Raw genomic sequence first — 7,832 nt, forward strand, 5'->3', positions numbered from 1 at the left:
TCTGGTTCCTCTTATATTTAAACTATCCAGATTCTGATCTTACTGCCAAAGTAGATATCAGAAGCCAATATGGCAGCTGTCATGCAGGCAAAGATCCTGCTGAGATCTGTAAGAATAATTCATGTGTCAGAACACAGGCCAGCTGATAATTTTATTTATCTTGATGTGCAGGTGTCCTGTTGGATAAATTCAGAGTAATCTCAGCCCACTGCCCAGTGTATGGTCTAAATGCTCATATCTAAGGCAGGAATACAATCTGTCACAACTGTTGATGTCCTTAATACACTACACATAGGAAGTCTGTCTTCACATTTTCTTTGCACTCTAATAACGAGTATGTACAGCTTGCCTCCTGTAATGAAAACCTCTCTCCCATTTTCCTGAGTGGCATGACTGTAGGCTAACGTGCCAACATTGCTCTTTTACAAAGATGCTAAAACTTTTATAGCCAGCTATATGTTTTGCTATTTCTTCCCTACTTCTCCCCACTCCCCTTTAACTCCCCCCAGTAGGATTTTTGCAATACATTTCTAGAAATATTGTATGCATTCTGACACAAAACAATATCTTCAGTAGTAATAATAAATTAGACGCAGTGGGAATTTAAGCTTGTTCTTTTGTCCGAGGTGATATAATGGAAGTCATTCATAATGAAGAAAAAAGTAATTGTTATGCAGCATTTTTGTATTAAACATGCCTCCCCAAATTATCCAGAGTATAAAAAAGAATGTTTTTAGAGCTTTGTTACAACCATGGTTGAGCAAAATGCATGTGAAAGTCCTCTTATTTGCATAAATAGGATTTCTTAAAATACAAACCATTTGTATTGTGTTAAGCTCCCTCGAGCCTTGCTACCTCACAAGATGTATCATAGTTTTATCATTAATCAAAACAAAGCCCAAATCAATAAACATGCATAATCAGGAGTCTCTGATTCCAGTATGCAAATACACTACATATTGATGAAATGTTTCTGAATCTAAAATAGTTTTACTCTTTTTTTTTTTTTTTCTCTCAGAAGTCCCTGAGCCTTTTAATTTTAATATTTTATGCATAGCAATGCAAACAGTATGACTTCACGTATCGGAGATAATAAGTTAAAAGATAAATGTTGGCTGAATCTCCTCTTAGTTTTTGTTTACTTTGTTGACTTTAAAGGCAGTTTATGCTTCTGAAAGGCTGGTAATTAGTTGACCTTGAAAGGCCCAATCCTGCAAAAGCAGTTGCTCTGCCGTGCACTTTCCAGCCGGTATCAGAGCAGGGGCAGCCGGGTCCCCGGGCCCTGTGCCAGGGCCGTTTGTTAATTAGTGAAAACCAGTTGTTCCTTACGTGTAGGGCGATCAAAGTGTTACATTACAGGGGGACTGATATGTTCAGTCAGGACAAGTCTATGTCCTTGGCCCGTGGCTAAGATAGTGATCAGTACCTGCAGCTTCACGGAGTGAGGGCACTGTTTGGGGGGGTACGAGCTCTGCTTCTATAGCCCTGCTCAAAGCTCAACTCTTCTCACACGCTAGCAGATCATGCAAATCATTACTGATACGTATTTAGTTCTGCCCTCTGTAGTTTTAAATTCCTTATCAAACATATGCACATTATGATACAAGGAACATTACAGTCTGAAGAGGGATCCAAAAATAAACATTTCAAGAAGTGACTCAGTAATTTCATGTGTTTCAGGGGCGTTGCACCACTACAGTTAAGAACCTTGGTCAGTGCGTGGCTCAAATTAATGCTGCAAATTCCTTTAATCTAAACCACGGTTTTCAAACAAGTGAGCTGTGATGGGGTAAATCTTATCAGCAACTACTGCTTACCTCATTCTGAAGCTGTACGTATCCATAGCAAGTACAAAACACAGACCCAGGAAATGGGCACATCAACAACCAAAGGATTAAAATAAAACAAAATTCTATGAAGGCCGAAGTTAAAGGAAAAGAAGGATGAAAAAGATCAGTGGTAGAAAAGCCAGGCTGCAATTAAGTTGAAAAAGTTCCTTGTTTGCTAGTCAAATAATAAGCCGTGTCAGAGCTGTAGAATTGGCTATTCTGGCGTAATTGCGTCTCTTGTGTATCTGTGGGACTCTGTTAACCACAGGCACGATCCTCTCATGAGAGTCATCCCCTCTGAGCTGATTTATTAGCAATGTGAAAAGTTTAAAGGTGTGATGTTTATTTTATATCCTAATAAAATAAATGTGGCAGCGATCATAGATTAGGAAGCACAGTTTCAAACTGTGAGAGTCTTTTAGGCTTATTAATTTGCTGTAGTTGGGTTTCACAATGGGTATGTCTATTTGCCAAGTCATGCTTATTTACATTTGCTCAATGCTTGTTTTCACAACCGTGGAGTGTGGAAAAAAATTTCTTATGCCTTTGGTGGGAATAGGTGCTCACCTGAAGAGAAATGGTAGATCCTATGTGTAGCTGCACTCCCTATTTATGGAAGCAGCCCCACAAAAGTCAACAGGATCATGTGTGTGTATATACGCATACATACAGATAGATATCTAAGGTGATGGGTGCAGTGAGCTCCTCAAAGTCAGTTACTTCTTGACTCTCATTTCCTACAAGGATGGTTTACGGGAAACTTTGTAGTTACACTTTTTTAACTGATTCTTCAGTGATCTGATCTGAAACTTTTATTTTAAAAATAGGGTAGCAGTTTTAATTTTCATGGCAAATGCCTCCACTAAGGAGTGTATTTGGCGAAGGGAAGAATAAAGGTTACTGCAGCGATGGGTTGATGATCAAGAGGAACTGACGTTTCAGGCCAGAACATCTCTTGATGATGTTCTTCACTTAAATTGCTTTACTGCTGCTTCATAGTGCTTGGCACGTGTTTGCCTACCTCTGTGTGCCTTAACCACTCTGCTTTTAGAGGATGGTGGTCTCTGGCAGCAGTGTGCTCTGCCAGGATAACTGTGTGTGCTAACAACGTTCCAGAGAGTGTGGCAAGTTATTCCTCAGCATCTCCCTCACTACTTAATTTTGCGAACCAGCAAAAGGAGTGAGAACTGTTTATCTTTGTTTCAACCTTTGCTTATACAGTGTGAGGTAGAACTTAACCTCTAACTTTTTCCTTCCTGATTTTGGTAATTGTAGTGGATTGCTGCTGGACTATAACATGCTTACAGTGGCTGTGTCTGCTTTGTCCACTGTCACTTAATAGACTGCATGCATGAGATATAATGTTGAGTCTTCTACATATGCTTGTTGTTTATTTTAACTGTAATTTCTCATTTTGGTAGGTCTAAGGCTAATAAGTAATTGTTATGACCTGATGTACCTTGCACACAAGTTCCGCTTTACATCTTTTTGTACTCGGTTATCTTCAGAAAGGAAAAAGAAAAATCCATCAGCCAAACCAGGAGAAACAAACTACAAAGTCTATCTGGTTCTGGCAAGGATGGTAGAGGAAAATACAACTGAGGCCTTTTCCTTATTGCTTGTGTGGAAATTATTCAAACAAATAAGAAACTAGACAGAATGACAGTGGTGATGCAAGCAATTAATATTTTTAAAGCTCTTGGGTTTCTTTGGCTCAAACTTTCTGCAAAAGGGTGGAGTATTAACATGAATCACAAGCAAGGACCTTCAGTCTCCAGGACTGTCAATCCGGCACCTCTTCTCATTGCTGCATTTAAAAAGGAGGGAATAAAAAAAATTATCTGGTGATCTTGCAGGAACATTGCAGAGGGTAACATGCTGTGGGGTAAAGGAAAACACGATCTCTTCATATCCAGGTCTGAGGGCTGTAAGTTTTAACATCTGTATTGCAACTCAAAGGAATGAATCTCATTGGGTTTATTAATCTCTAGCTACATGGACTACCACTTACGTTTAGACTCGTACAATGTTTTGTGTTTTGAAAATATTTTTCACATGAGACTTCTGAAGTGCATTGAAGAGAATAAACGGACCTCTCTCCACCCTGGAGAGGTATAATTAACTACTTGGCAAAGATAGGATTGGAACCAAAGAAACCCCTCGCCTTTATCTCCTTACCCAGCTCTAAACATTTTCATGACCTTTTTTGGAAAAGTTTTGCAAAAGTAATATCAAACAGAGGACTTTTTTCCCATGTCCTCCTCTGTTTTGTTGCACAGTGTGGTCTGTTTTAAATAAGCTCTACAGTGCAGTCATTTAAGGAAATGAAGATATTTCATAGCACGCTTAGCATTTGCATTTGAATATAGGCCACCCTGCTGTTTGATTAAACTGGAGTTTAAGAAAACTATAAGAATCGAGGTTCATATGCAGTGCAGTACTTCACACTCAGATTGCAAAGGTTGTTGAAGGAAAAAAAAATGATAATATCCTTGGAAGTACATGACTAATGAGAATATATATAGCACTTCTGAGAGAGCTCAAATATATAATTATTGTGAAGATTTCACAGACACATAAATATAATGATCTTCAGCTAAGTAAATTGCTACCTACCAATGAAATAAATATGGTCCCTTCAGAATTTGAAATAATTCAGTACTGTAGGTGGTGGGAAATGATTCACCTTAGCTGTTATCTCTGGAACAGTAATATAGAAATATATCTGCCAGTACTGTTACATTTACATTGTTCTTCATATCCTGTGGAGTTTGTCAGAATATCTGTGGTCCCTGCTGATTTCCACCCCCTTATTTTGATAAGGCTCCACACAGCATGGCTCAACAATGGGTTGGAGCAGCTAATATTGTTTACCACAGTAGGCATCTCAGCCATAATATTTTTCCAAGAAACACTGATGTGTTTAAAGGTCAGGTTGATACTGATTTGACTGCTAAACATGAATTCATTTTTCTAGGAGTAGAAGGGTGTACATGCCTTGGGATAAAGGTTAAACTGTTGTTTATGCACTCAATAGGTGGAAAACACAAGGCTTTAATACACAAATCATAATAGCCTATTCTGGTCAGTCAGGGAAATGTGGTGCTTTACATTTAAATGGAAGCTTTGAATCCACAGGCGTTCTCTGACTATTGCTATGGAAGAAAACTCATTGAAAACTTCAGCGCTTGCCTGGATGATCTAGACTTTGCAACCAGTTTAAACTTTTTTCTGAGCATGGTAGTCCAGAACTCATCCAGGTCTTTCAGCAGTGCTGGTAAAATAGAATTTTGCTACGTCTGATGAGGTACCAGAGACGGGCCCCTCTTGCTACAGTAAGGGGAGTGAAAGGAAGGAGGGAGGGAGAGAGGGACAGCCCTACAAGTTTGGATTTGTTGTTCTTGCCGTCCTCAGTGGAGAGGGAATGGTGCTTTTGCCAAAACGAAGGTCCTGCTCTCCCCTTGTAGCTACCATGTCTCCTGTTCAGGTGCCTCTTTCCATAGCAATGAAATCGTGGTCAGTAAGGCTGGCTTAGCCATGGACGCTTCTAGCAGGCAGCTGCACTAGACATTTGGATTTAAAGGAAGAGGTGATGTGTTCTGATAGCTTCAGCTGGGCTGGCTGGGCTCCCTGGGAAGGCAAAACTTACAGACATGCTCAGTTCCTGATTTCTTAGAGGTGACGCATCAGATGGAAGTGTTAGCACTCAGTGCTGACCTGTGCTCTATCTGCAGTTCCCTCTGTGCTTGATCTGTGGTGTTCTCCAGGCTAGGTGAAGAGGGTAGCACATCCCAAAGCTGAGAATGAGCCTCGGCAACATGAGTACAAACAGAGACCAAGGATACACAGGCACATCCACATAGGTGTCCATCTCATCATTCTTTCCTGGGTTCCATTTTCCAGGTACTTGTTCTTATTTAAGTATCATTTCCTCCAGCCTCTGAAAAATTGTGCTGCTCTCAAGAGATTTTAACCAGACCCCATGCTTGTTTTTGTGGGAAGTGTTTTCTGCTCCCTTCAAAGGGTGTTCTTTGCCAACAGTCTCCTTTCTTTCTTGCACTGTATCCACGACAGTCACCCCCTCCTTCACTGTTCCTCTCCTTTTCTCTTCCTCCAGCCTCTCAAGGTCTGAGTCACCTCATTTACCCATCCTGTTTATACCTTTCCTGCCAGCTTTCTTCTTTCTTTCTGTAATGAGAAAATCTTTAATGTCAGGTTAGAAAGAGGCGATGGTAGCCATGGGGGAGGTTAACATACTTTTAAAAAAAATAACCAATGCTCTCTGATCACACTATGTATTTCCTTAGCCACACCTTTTGATATTTTCGGATAGGGCTTTTGGGGCTGTTTAGGCGTGTAGAGGGGACTGTGTCACACGTTGTCTGGTGCTGTTTTCAATATGGTATTCAGCTTCTGTCCTCACTGGGGCAATGGGATGCCTCTGCAGTAGACCAGCGCCAGCTCTGAAGATGTATTTTAAGAACTCAAGTTTACTATCAGCGCTGAAGAGCACACAATTTCTACTTTTAACTTTGCCTTGTAAAAGCATCAGTTATTTTCACTGTTTTTTTTTTTTTATTTTTAACTTTCATTGATTCATTTGGGTTACAAACTCTGCTTGAAAGCCTCAAAGTCCACCCAGGATTGTTCCTATTGAATTTTCTTATAAATGTTTTCTAGATGTGGTGGTGTATTTTGTTTCTACAGATTTTGTCTCTGCAAAGACTCCAGTCCTGACACAGCAGCTCAGGTCACTTCTTTCATCTGGTTTTCAGTGGAATCTTCTGACACCTTGACCATCTTGGCATTTGCTTTGAGAGCAGATGGAGAAAACAGTCCATAATATGCCTGTTGGCCTAAAAGCAGAGAATCTAGTAGTGCCATAAGTGGCTTGCTTGCTTACATCAATAGCACAGGATGCTGTATTTGATTAGCTTTGCTTTCACAAGGAAGACCCACTGTATTGTTTTGAAGAATGTGTTCGGTTGTTTTAGCAAACTTAAAAATCCCCCGTGGCTACAGAAATAAAACGTTCAAGTGAAATGGCTGCCATGTCGGGGATAAAAAGCCTTGCAGAATGTTCTGTCTACAGATCACCCTTAATCCTAAAGCTGTATCAGTTCAGAAAAACTTCTGGATTTCTTTTTTTCTTTCATCTTCTGAAGACAGATAAATCTAGAAACCCTGCAGGAGGATTTCTGACTTAGCAAACAGAGCTTGACTGCATTTTGGTTTGGTATTTTAGCTCAGCATTACAAATACTTGTGTCAAAGATCTTGGCTTGAATCCTGGAATTATTTCAGATGCGGTGGTGTGATAATAAGAAAAAAATCCTTCCTAGTCTTTCATGCCTGCCTCTTATTTCTGCCAGGTTGCCATTACTCTCTTACTGAAGAGGAGACGTTGAAAAGCTGACATTGTATTCCTGAGGTTTCTTATGGGAAGATGTTTCCATGGATGTTGTTTAAGGAAACTTCTTAGGAAAACACAACACAGGAGAAAAAAAAAAAAGGTCCACTTGAGGAAAAACAGCACCAGACTGGAAATGAGAACTTTCATTTTCTCCCTGCTGTATGTTTTTCTTCTTCCACCCCCGCTCCTCGGGCCAAGGAGTCCCATGCCCTGTTTCCGTCCTTAGTATGAATCAGACTGCACTGATAACTTCCAATTGCTTTCTTAGAAAGCCATTCCTCTGACTTCCTGATAAGTGGTGCCTTATCCTTTAAATGTTGAGCAGTAGTGACAGCCACATATTAGATTAATTCCAGATATGGATTTTACAGGGGTAAGTCCATATTTCTTAAACATTTTAATAAGTATTTAAAAATATTATAAAAAATAGATATTGTATGTACTATCTACTTTTGTTGGTCTACTTTTGTTCGTCTACTTTTAAGGAAGTTAAGTGAGTGTTTACATTTGGTTGTTATTTTAGAAATATAATCCTACAGATTTTTGTAGAAAGCAGAAAATTGAAAAATATGGGATAAATATTGTTCCATG

The sequence above is a fragment of the Haliaeetus leucocephalus genome, unplaced genomic scaffold (assembly GCF_000737465.1).
Source record: "Haliaeetus leucocephalus isolate CR32 unplaced genomic scaffold, Haliaeetus_leucocephalus-4.0 Scaffold830, whole genome shotgun sequence".
Classification (NCBI taxonomy): domain Eukaryota; kingdom Metazoa; phylum Chordata; class Aves; order Accipitriformes; family Accipitridae; genus Haliaeetus; species Haliaeetus leucocephalus.